The sequence below is a fragment of the Rhinatrema bivittatum genome, chromosome 6 (assembly GCF_901001135.1).
Source record: "Rhinatrema bivittatum chromosome 6, aRhiBiv1.1, whole genome shotgun sequence".
Classification (NCBI taxonomy): domain Eukaryota; kingdom Metazoa; phylum Chordata; class Amphibia; order Gymnophiona; family Rhinatrematidae; genus Rhinatrema; species Rhinatrema bivittatum.
Genome location: NC_042620.1, coordinates 301860553 through 301871767, shown reverse-complemented (window position 1 = coordinate 301871767; position 11215 = coordinate 301860553). Strand labels below are relative to the sequence as shown.

Sequence of the window (11215 nt, the reverse complement as noted above, 5' to 3'; positions counted from 1 at the left end):
GCTGAAAGTTATTAAGTATTGTTCTGAAGAAATAAGGTTTGGTTTCTTTAAATTTTGGGTAACTTTTTGGTTTGAACCTAGTTAGCATTGCCTATGGTTCTGATCTGGTCATAGTGAGAGAGCAGCTTGTCTTTAAGTGGGTGGATTCCATTTTGTTTAAAAATGAAATGTTTGAAATGTTTTGTTTCTCTTTGTGCAGGGCTATGCATAGATCTTTATGCTGAGGTGTTTTTTTTAATTTACCAATTAAAGATTGCTTTATAGTTAATTGCACAGATGTAGTATTTCTTATAGTAAATCAGATTCATAGAAGCAAGGGGAGATGAAAGAAGTAATGTGTATTGTATCTGAGATTTCATTTTCTACGGGTAAAAAGATGATGCCTGCTCTGCCAGATAGAGAACCTGAAGATTTATTTTTCCCAACTATTAATTTTTTAACAGTTCTGTTTTTATTTTTTTTTATTTTGGATCGAAATGTTTTATAACTATTGTCTGTCTTTATGTGTTATGATTGTGTGTCATTATAGATGAAGACAGCACAGTTTGATGAGGAAAATGCAATGAATGAATTTGTGCCCTCACTTCAGTGAAATAACTGTTATATGTCATATAGTGTTCTATGTAATATCTGAATGGATAAACGAGCACCTAAGTTGCTTGTGGCTTTGAGTATTGTATGTTATCATATAGTAGAATGGGAGAATAAGGGTTTTAACATTATGTATAGAGTAATAGAATATGTAGGGAATATTAGATATATAAAGTTATTGACATTTTTTTTTTATTACTTAACTCGAATATTTTGTTGATCTTATATCAGGCATTACTCCATAGCACACACATCTGAGTTAATGATGATAGAGAAAAACAGCAGTGTGAGAACTGTACTCTCCATTTGTCATTGAAATCATCCCAACCTTTGCCACAGAAGACATCTTGAACTTTTCATTTAATGGACTGAAGTGCTTATAATTTATGCATAAGCTCAACTTTCATGTTTTCTTGTTCTATGGGTGTGGTCTTATTTAGATACTATTTTTATTTGTTTTATTAAGATATAACTGAAATATAACTGATTATCATGATGAAATATTTTTATGATACACTTATCTGATACCTAGTTATGTACTTACTTGCAGATACTATTTTGATTCACACTTAGATGATAAAGTCTGAATTACTGCAGTTTTATTGGTTCTTAGTTTCTATTCTATGTTCATGCTATCTGCATGTCTATCTGACATGCAAATAGGATTTTTTCTTTTTAGAAAGACCTAGATTAGATTTGTTAGGGTTTGTTTTTGTTTTCACATCTTGCACCACCAGTTGGTGGGGAAGAATGTGCTATACCTGAGTTTAACTGTTCCAGATACCTAAAAAAAAAAATGATTAGCAAGCTGTGCATTGCCAGTGGATGATGTGGAGGAGTGAGGATCTGAGACTATACTTTATCACAGGGGGGAGAGACACCCAAATAACTGCACATGTGGAGCTCATGTTATATAAACCACGCTGAGTGCAGTGAGCCTGACATTGATCACACAATGAAAGGTTACCTATGTACTCTGATGAGCAGGTGGCCCCCAAAACATCAGAATAGGCTAACCATGTGTACAACTACCTGACTGGATGACAAAAGATACAGAGATCAAGCCACAGATGCTCCTGGGAGATTAGAGGTACACTTGCTAAGGATTTAAATTGTCTAGATTTCTGGGTCAAGTAAACCACAGGTACACTTAAGTTTAGATGGGGCTTAGGTGATATTGTAAGAGTCATGTGACCACTAAAACTGAGATAGAGAGCAATGGACTAATATATTTTGCTTTTTCTTTTTAGTGAAAGTATTTTGTACATTTCAGTTATGGGATGTGGAACTGCTGAGGGGATAGCTGAAGGTAGCCACAGAGAGACAGAGAGAGAAAAACAAAATTTTAATGAGAGAATGGTACAAAGAAATTTATAGTGTTAGTTTGGATTTCTACCCTGTATTTTATCCCTCATTATGTTAGGCAGGAGTCAATGCTGAAAGATATTGTTGCATCGGAGGTAGACCCTTGGGCCAAGGTGGGGTTAGCGCAGCCCATAGGTAGAGACCTAAGGGTCCACACCGTCGGCAGGCGGAGTGGGCTGATAGAGGCTGCAGGAGTTTCACCTATACCAGCCCTCCTACCCCATGGGTTGAGCCCTTGGGTGCCAGGGCCGGCAGGACTTAGGTGGGCCTCAGTGTAGCAACACAGTAAAGTCTCATACAGCCAGAAAGCAGTGGATAGGAGATGGTGCAGTCTATCCTAGACTGGGTACAGTACAGGAACTCAGGCACCAAGGAACAAGGAGAGACAGGGGGTGCTCGAGCAAGGAAGGCCTAAGCCTTATAAAGTCCATATCCAGAGGATGGGCGAGAGTCAGAATCGGCAGCAAATGATGTTAGGGCAAACAACGTAGAACTCTGGCCACAGAAAGTCTATTACGTAGTCGATTGAAGCAGTGTTCAGGGCATGGAGAAGGCAGGTGTGGTCAGATGTAGCAGTGGTCAAGGCACAGAGAAGGCAGGCATGGTCAGATGTAGCAGTGGTCAAGGCTTGATAAAGCAGTCCAAAGGTGAAAGGAAACAGGAACTAGAAGACTCACCAGAAGGCAACAAGGAATGATGGGACCTGTTGCAAAGACAAGCTCTGATTGTCAGAGCTTGCCTTAAATAGGTCCTGACCTGTGACATCATCCGGAGGGGCTGGCAGCATTAGTGTGCCGTGGGCCCTTTAAATCAGCCAGAGGGGTGCGCGTGCCTAGAGGACCCAAATGGGAAGAGGCCAATGGTGATGGCATCTCTGCCGCGGTGCGGCCCATCAGCAGCATCTCAGCTGTGACTTGATCCTGGAGGGGCAGTGAAGAGGCTGAAACCCGCCCCTGGTAGGGCAGCAAGCTAGGTGAGGAGGGACAGTCGCAAGTTCGGTGGCCGATCGACGTAACAGTACCCCCTCCTCACCCATCATTTCCCAACCCTTGCGGAATTGTGGGCTGGGATCCCACGAGGTGCTGAGGAAGAACCATTTCAGAACTTCTGCGAGGGACAACAAGATCCCTGGAGAAAGTAGAGAGAAGCCCCTCCTTCTTCTCAAAAGGCAGAAGGGCATACAAACTTTGGATCTCCTCTTTATAGGTCAGGAGGGAAATTAATCTTTTTATGGCACGGTTATGTTCCTTTATAAAGGCCTCATTCTTGGCCGTACTTTATGATAACTGTTCTCTTAGATGCGTGAAGATTCCTTTTAAGATGTTCCCTCAAAGAGAGCAAGAGTTGGTCTGAGTTCCATGGGAATTTTTATGAAGAGGAGAGAGTTTGGGAAGAGTGGTAGCCACAACTAATGAATGAAGCAACTCTACTGGTTCTACACAGGATTCCGAGCACTGTGGACCCCACTGGAAGAGATCAGTCGAGGCCCAGTCAAACTGTGCTTGATGCTTTTGTAGCCAGGGTAGCCACAGAATAGCTGGTTTTACGGCCTTAGGGAGGACATAGAAGGAAATAAATTCTACATGATCTAGTCCAATCTTCATCATGAGAGGACGTGTTGTTTGAGTCACCAGACAAGGAAGATAATTTCCGTGGATGGAGGAAAGAGTGAGCGGGGGTGTCAGGGGACATGTGGATATCTGGTACTGGTCCACAAGATCCTGGTAGATAAAATTTCCCCAGCACCAGAGTCTACCAAAACATGGGTGGAAAAACAGGTGGAAGATTGTTCCAAGGTAGCTGACAAGAGGAACAGAGGTGACGCCGTCAAGGGCTGTCGACCCCGAAGCTTCTCAGCATGGGGTATTTCCCTTCTTGGGACATTGGGGTAGCAGATGAGCCAAGTTCCCACAATATAAACAGAGGCCTAGTTGACAGCGATGAGACCTCTCCTCCTCTGTGATGTGGGAACGACCCAATTGCATGATTTCCTCCAGTTTCCAGTCAACAGGGAGCAATCACTGAGAAGAAATTCCTTGGGGCGGTTTTTCAGAGTGGAATGGTTCTCCTGGGACCATTCCTGGAGTCACCTGTCAATCTTCCCTGTTAAATCAATGAGGCCCTTGAGGGATGTGGGAACCTTCCATGCCGCCAGTTCATCTTTAATTCGGGGAGCCAATCCTTCCAGGAAGATAGCATACATATTGTCTCCCTGCCAATTTAGTTCTGTGGCCAGAGTACGGAATTCTATTGCATAATTAGTTAGTGAACGAGTTCCCTGGTGAAGCTGCAGAAGATCAGAACCCATGGCAGGAAGCCTGCCAGGTTCCTCGAATACTTGCTAGAAGGCTGACATAAATTGCGGAAGATTGGAAAGCATGGGGTCGGAGCGCTCCCACAAGGGGGAGGCCCACGCCAAAGCCTTTCCATCCAAAAGAGACAAAATAAAGGTTATCTTGACCAAGTCGTTCAGAAACAATGCCACTTGAAGAGTGAAATGCATGTTTCATTGGTTTAAAACCCCTGACACCGTTTGGGATCCCCTGAGTAACGAGGCGGAGCTGGCAAAGAAATAACCGCCCAGCCAGGGTCGGTTGCCATTGCGGAGGCCACTGGGGACAGCTGTGGGGCGTTTAACTGAGACAAGGAGTCTTGCCGGGCAGCAAGAAAATTCACATCTGCCACCACCTGTTCCAAGGTTGCTTGGAGACTTTGGAGTTTCACAATGAGCCCGGGAATGGACTTCAGTGCCACCAAATCCACTGGGTAGGAGTTCAGTCGGTTGTGCAGTTGCTCAAAGGAGGAGACCAAGGCCTCAGAAATTGTTGCTGCTCCTATACCTTGCATGCCAGGCCTGGGATGGCCTGGAGGGCAGACGGCTCCACTGAGTCCATGGTCTTTGCAACCTGTTGCATCAGAGGTGGATCCTTGGGCCGAGCTGGGGTTAGTGCAACCCGTAGGTAGGGAACTATGGGTCAATACCGTCGGCAGACGGAATGGGCTGATAGACAGAGGCCATAGGAGCTTCACCTATACCAGCCCTCATTCCCCGCAGATTGAGCCCTTGGTGCCGGGGCCACAGGACTTAGGTAGGCCTCGGTGTAGCAACACAGTCTGATACAGCCCAAAAGCAATGGATAGAAGGTGGTGTAATCTATCCTGGACTGGGTATAGTACAGGAACTCAGGCGCCAAGGAACAAGGAGAGACAGGGGACGCTCGAGCAAGGAAGGCCTAAGCCTTATAAGTCCATATCCAGAGGATAGGCCAGGGTCATAACTGGCGGCAAATGGTGTTAGGGCAAACAATGTAGAACTCTAGATATAAAAAGTCTATTATGGAGTCAATTGAAGCAGTGGTCAGTAGAGATGTGCATTTGTTTATCACGAATTAGGCAATTTCAACGAAATTGCCTAATTTTGTTGTGGGTCGGGGGCCCCGAACCCCAAAACTGATTTTCCCCGAACTACGAGGAAAATTAGTTTTTTGGGTTTGTAATGGGGGGGAGGGGCACATTTTATTTTTTTAAATAAAAAACTACCCCAAGCATTAAAATTTACTATAATACAACCCCCCCCCCCCAACATCCCGGTCCCTCCCCAAGACTTACTAACATCCCTGGTGGTCCAGCAGGGTCCCACGAGTGATTTCTCCCTCTGTACCGTCGGGCTTTCAGGCCTACCTCGCATCAAAATGGCGCCGATAGCCTTTGACCTACTATTTCACAAGGGCTACCGGTGCCATTGATCAGCCCCTGTCACATGGTAGGATGGCGAGATCACTCCCGGACCCCCGCTGGACCACCAGGGACTTTTTCACAAGGGCTACCGGTGCCATTTTTCACAAGGGCTACCGGTGCCATTGATCAGCCCCTGTCACATGGTAGGATGGCGAGATCACTCCCGGACCCCCGCTGGACCACCAGGGACTTTTGGCAAGTCTTGGGGGAAAATCCTGTCCCCCACAAGACTTTGCAAGTTCTGCGGCCTGCCGATGTAATAGATATTGGGACCATCCTGTCTCCCACAAGACTTTCCAAAAGTCCCTGGTGGTGCAGCGGGGGTCCGGGAGCGATCTCGCCGTCAGCTGCCAGTAATCAAAATGGCGCCGATAGCCTTTGCCCTCACTATGTCACAGGGGCTACCGGTGCCATTGGTCAGCCCCGTTACATGGTAGGAGTACAAGATGGCGCCAGCCATCCATTGCTCCTACCATGTGACAGGGGCTGACCAATGGCACCGGTAGCCCCTGTGACATAGTAGGTCAAAGGCTATCGGTGCCATTTTGGTGCGAGGCAGGTGAGACAGCCCGATGGCATGAAGGGAGAAATCATTCACGGGACCCCACTGGACCACCAGGGATGTTAGTAAGTCTTGGGGAGGGATCGGGATGGTGGAGGAGGGGTTGTATTTAATGTATTACAGTAAGTTTTAATGCTTGGGGTGGGTTTTTTTGAGCTTCATTTTCCCGCATTGCTTTTTGGGCCCGTTTCATTTTTCCCCGTTTAGTTTTTGTTTGTTTTTCCAAAAAACTAACCAAGGAAAAATGAACTTTACCCCGAAGCGTCCGACTCAAAAAATGACCCGGTAGAAAAAAACGAAGCTCACCTCTAGTGGTCAGGGCACGGAGAAGGCAGGCGTGGTCAGACATAGCAGTGGTCAAGCCACAGAGAAGGCAGATGTGGTCAGATGTAGCAGTGGTCAAGGCATGGAGAAAGTAGCTGTGGTCAGATGAAGCAATGGTGAAAACTCAGAGAAGGCAGGCGAGGTCAGACATAGCAGTGGTTAAGGCTCGATAAAGCAGTTCAAAGATGGAAGGAAACAGGAACTAGAAGACTCACCAGAAGGCAACAAGAAATGATGGGACCTGTTGCAAAGGCCCTGTGACATCATCCGGAGGGGCCGGCAGCATTAGGATGCCGCAGGCCTTTTAAATTGGCCAGAGGGGCATGCTCATGCCTAGAGGGTCCGGATGAGGCCGATGTCGACTGTGTCTCTGCCTTGGTGTGGCCCATCAGCCACGACTTGATCCTGGAGGGGCAGTGAAGAGGCCAAAACCCACCCCCGGCAGGGCGGCAAGCTAGGTGAAGAGGGCCGTTCGCAAGTTCTGCGGCCTGCCGATGTAACAGATATTGGGACATTGTTGGGTTTGCTTGCCTGTTTGTAATGAGAAATGAATTTACATGCCATGAAGCAAGTACAGGGATGCAAAAGACCATCTATGCTGCATATTCTTGTGTTCATCTCTATTTCTTGGACTACATTTATGAACATTCTATACAAAAGACTGTTCATTTTGATTGTTTTATATTGCATTTTACATGCATAGTATAAGAATCTTTCACAATATCACATTATATGATAATTATGGTAACTTGTTAAAAGATAAGCCAGTATACTCTGTTCTTTCTACATTTATTATTTTAAGTGATAAGGCTGGTAAATGCCTGTGTTTTAGCCTTTTGGGAGTCAAGTATTGTCTGAGAATCTTTAATTTCCATAATTTAAAAAGCTCTAGATAGCTAATGTCAGAGCTATGGGTGTAAATTGAAACATCTAACTTACAGACACAAGAAGAAAGCCAGAAAAAATGAGATGTGTTGTATGAAAGGACAGAAGGTTGGCACTCCCCTTGATATAAGACGCTGTAAGTGACAACATTCTCTAGATGAGCCATGACATGATCAGGTAGCTTGCGCATGGAACCTCTGGCTCGCAGTCTTTCATTTCACAGAATACATTGACTCATAGATGAGATATATGAGGGAAATATTCTTAGTAAAAATTATTTCCTTATTTCTATCTGTATTAGTATATTCTTATTTACTTGTATTGATTTATGCAATATTGCTGTGCTGTGCTTTTTGTTATTTATATACCATATATTCACTATATTTAGTAAACTAATTTTTATTTTTACCATATTTTGTACAGTGTGTTCTATGACATAATATATAACCTCTCAGCCTAACCTTTTACAATTTCTGGTTCTTGACCCATGCCCATGTTTGACACTGTGCCTAGTTCAGAGGCCAGGACCCAACACTAGGCCTTGGGTCAGGTGCAGGCCACCAGACCAGTCTGCTTGCCATACTGGCCCTCTTTTGTCTTCTTTCTTCTGAAAATAACAGCATCTTCTGGGAACATACCAGAATAAAATAACTCTGATGTATTCTTTCCAGTGGAGGTTGCCATTTTGATGTTTGGCAATGCAGTACAATGCTGTACAGCAAAATGGTGCCCTCTGCTCTGGAGGATGCATCAGAGTTAATTTACTTTGGCATGTCCCATGCTGATGCCATTATTTGCAGAAGAAAGAAGACAAGAAGAGGACCCTCACTGCCAGGACTCCGGTCTGGAAGCCTGGGCCTGTTCATGAGCTGAGGCCCTTGCTTCAGTTCCCAGCCTTTTGGCCAGGTCCCAGCATCACTCCTGGGCACAGGCTCCAGCATAGGCTGAGGCCCAGGCGTTAGGTCTTGGCCACTGAGCCAGACCCCTGTATCAGGCCTGGTTCTAGGCCAATGCCCAGGTATTGGACATTGCCTTCAGATGGGCCCCAACTTTGGGCAAGGCATGGAGTCTGCCCTAGGCTGAGGTCCAGTTGTCAGGATCTGGCATCAGGCCAGGACTTGGGCTGATACTCAAGCATCTAAACCCAGCCTCTGGATCAGGCCCCATCATTTGCCATGTGCCTAGTCTCTGGCATAGGTCATGGCCAGGTATCAGAACTCAGCCTCCGGACTGGTCCTTTGCATTGGACCTGGGCCAGACTCTGATGTAACCCAAGGCCCAGGCATCAGGACAAAGCTTTCAGACTGGGCCCAGATGTCAAGCCAGAATATAGGCTGAGGCCCAGGTGTCATTATCTGGCAAAGGGCAAGGCCCTGGTTTGGGCCTAGGCCAAGGTAGCAAGACCATGCCTCCGATCTTCAGTCTTATGTAGCACCTAGGCCAAGGTTGTGGCAACCTACCCCGGCCTCTTCCTATGCATGGCTGAGGTTTCAGCCTGGATATAACCCTTACCAGCAGATCCCCACCAGACCAGGTAAATGTGGACCAGAGGGATCCTGGTCCTCGCATTTTTCCAGGTGGGATAGAACGATGGTGTGGAAGGGTGGCTTTGGGAGGCCATATTTCCCTTTTTTTTTAAATATTTGATTCAGTTTTCTTTTAAACAAAAGAAACAAATTAAACATTAAACAAAACAAAATGTGTGTGGACAAAATCTCCTAAAAAAGAAGCACTTTTTTTTTTTTACCCCTGCACACCTCTACTAACCAAGGCATCATGCTCGGCCATCGAACTAGGGTAGGAGGAATGGGAACTGTCTTTACTTATCCTCCTTTTGGGGACATTTATTGGCAAGGTGAGGGGTGGTGCACTGATTACATATGTGCTTGTATAAACAATCAGGGGCTGTATATGCTTTCAGTTGAATCTCCAGCAAACATTGTGGGGTACCGCAGGTCATTTAGTGTGTCCCCTGTGCCAACCAGTTTTCCAAAAGGAATGAGAGTTTGCCTTGGCATCACAGGTACTCGCAGTCATATTTTTGAGCCACAAACCCACATCATGTATGTCCTACAATTTTGAGCTCTTGCCTGCCATCCTTTCTTGAAAGGCCTCATCATAATTTAGCCATGCAAATCCACCATGTTCTTTATATACACTCAGAATGGAATCTACATAACTCCACAAGTGCCACATTGTATTCGATAGTGCAGGGACAATTACGGAAGCCATCCGAGCAAAGGCACTTATCCAATTCACAATTTCCTTTTGTAATGGCTTAATCGCCTCCACTTCCTGCTCCCTTTCTCTCTGTTTGACCTCTTCTCATATGTCCTTTCAGTAATTTGAAAATATCAGTATAATGGCAGTGCCTAATGTGATGGAGAATTGACTTAGGTACTGTGTCTCCATAGTCGTCCCAAGCCTTATCATGCAAAACTTCCACCACCGAGGAGGAATGTGAAGCACTGAAAGTTGGAGATGAGGTCTGGGAAGTAGAACTTGATGAATAAAAGGACTGTCTATGGCCTGAACACTTCTGCTTGCCCCCTCGCCTTTGCATGACTGTTGAATTGTGTGCACGCAATACAGTAGATTCAATCTTCACTGCTGGCATCGCTGTATCCAGCACAGAAGCCACCAATAACATAGCGATATTTGTTCCTCGAGGAATATTATGTGTCTGAGCATCCTCATTGGGTCTTGAGAGAACAGACACAGGCTGATCTGGAGGCTGCGAGATATCCGAGATTGAGGGGGTATAGCAATTCTCTGCACTGAGATATATGCATATGGCCTTGCTCATGATGGTAGCAATGTGTAGAGCGGGGGGAATGCCTACTACTTTCTACCAGATCCCTGTGGAGAATAATCCCTACAATAATACCCAGGGATGTCTGCAAGGGGAATAAGAGTGTTTCCTCTTATGTAGGGAGTAAGCATATGGACATGTGTGACAACCTCTGTATTGGTGACCATAATGTGCCATTGGGGAGTATCCCCTGTACCCATATCTAGAATGATATTCATGAGGTGAATGAGGGTTCCTCAAAGACCTCCTAAAAGAACTTGAGCTGCCTTCAGAAGGGGATCTGTAATATGCTTCACTTGCAGCTCTAAGTAGGGTTCCCAGACTGGGTCCCAAGAGGAGTCAGAACCTGATTAGGAAGTGACCCTCTATCTGTCACACTTCACCCTTGACAGGACAGTACTGGCACTGGCCAGAGATCCTTCCCATGTGTAACAGGGTCTACCTGCTGATCAGGTGTATCATTATCTGAGGGACACCCCTCCCTATTCTTGCTCATCCCCCATCCTCTTCAACCGTGGCCTCAGGCATTTGTATCTGGTGCCAAGGATACTTGCACAATTGAACATCATTCCTTACCACCTCCATCCTTTTTAGACTTACTGCATGTGGCCATAATTCTTGGAGGTGGCAAAAATGCCATATCTTGCCCCATCAACTTCTAGCTACCTGCTGGTCAGAGACACCAACAGGCAGATGGACTGTAAGGTTGGGACCTGTGTATTATGTCCTGCTGGGGACTGGGTTATAGGAAACAGCTATCATTCCTGCAGTGTACTATGTTGGTACCTGCTGAGGGGTTCAAGTGATGGGACATCTCTAGCAATACACCACCTCCAGAGGCAGCAGTGGAGCATGAAGCCTAGTAGCTTATATTGATGAATTATAATTCTTAATTCATCTCTCTTTTTGTCTTTTTTTTTTCAATAGCCAAATGAGCC

General features: G+C 45.7%; 1 non-coding gene across 1 annotated transcript; it reads left to right on the top strand.

The window, feature by feature from the left end:
• Positions 1-7551: 7551 nt before the first annotated feature.
• LOC115094773 lies at positions 7552-7679 on the top strand. The gene has a single exon (XR_003857626.1). It is a non-coding gene; the product is annotated as a U6atac minor spliceosomal RNA (small nuclear RNA).
• The last annotated feature ends 3536 nt before the right edge of the window (positions 7680-11215 follow it).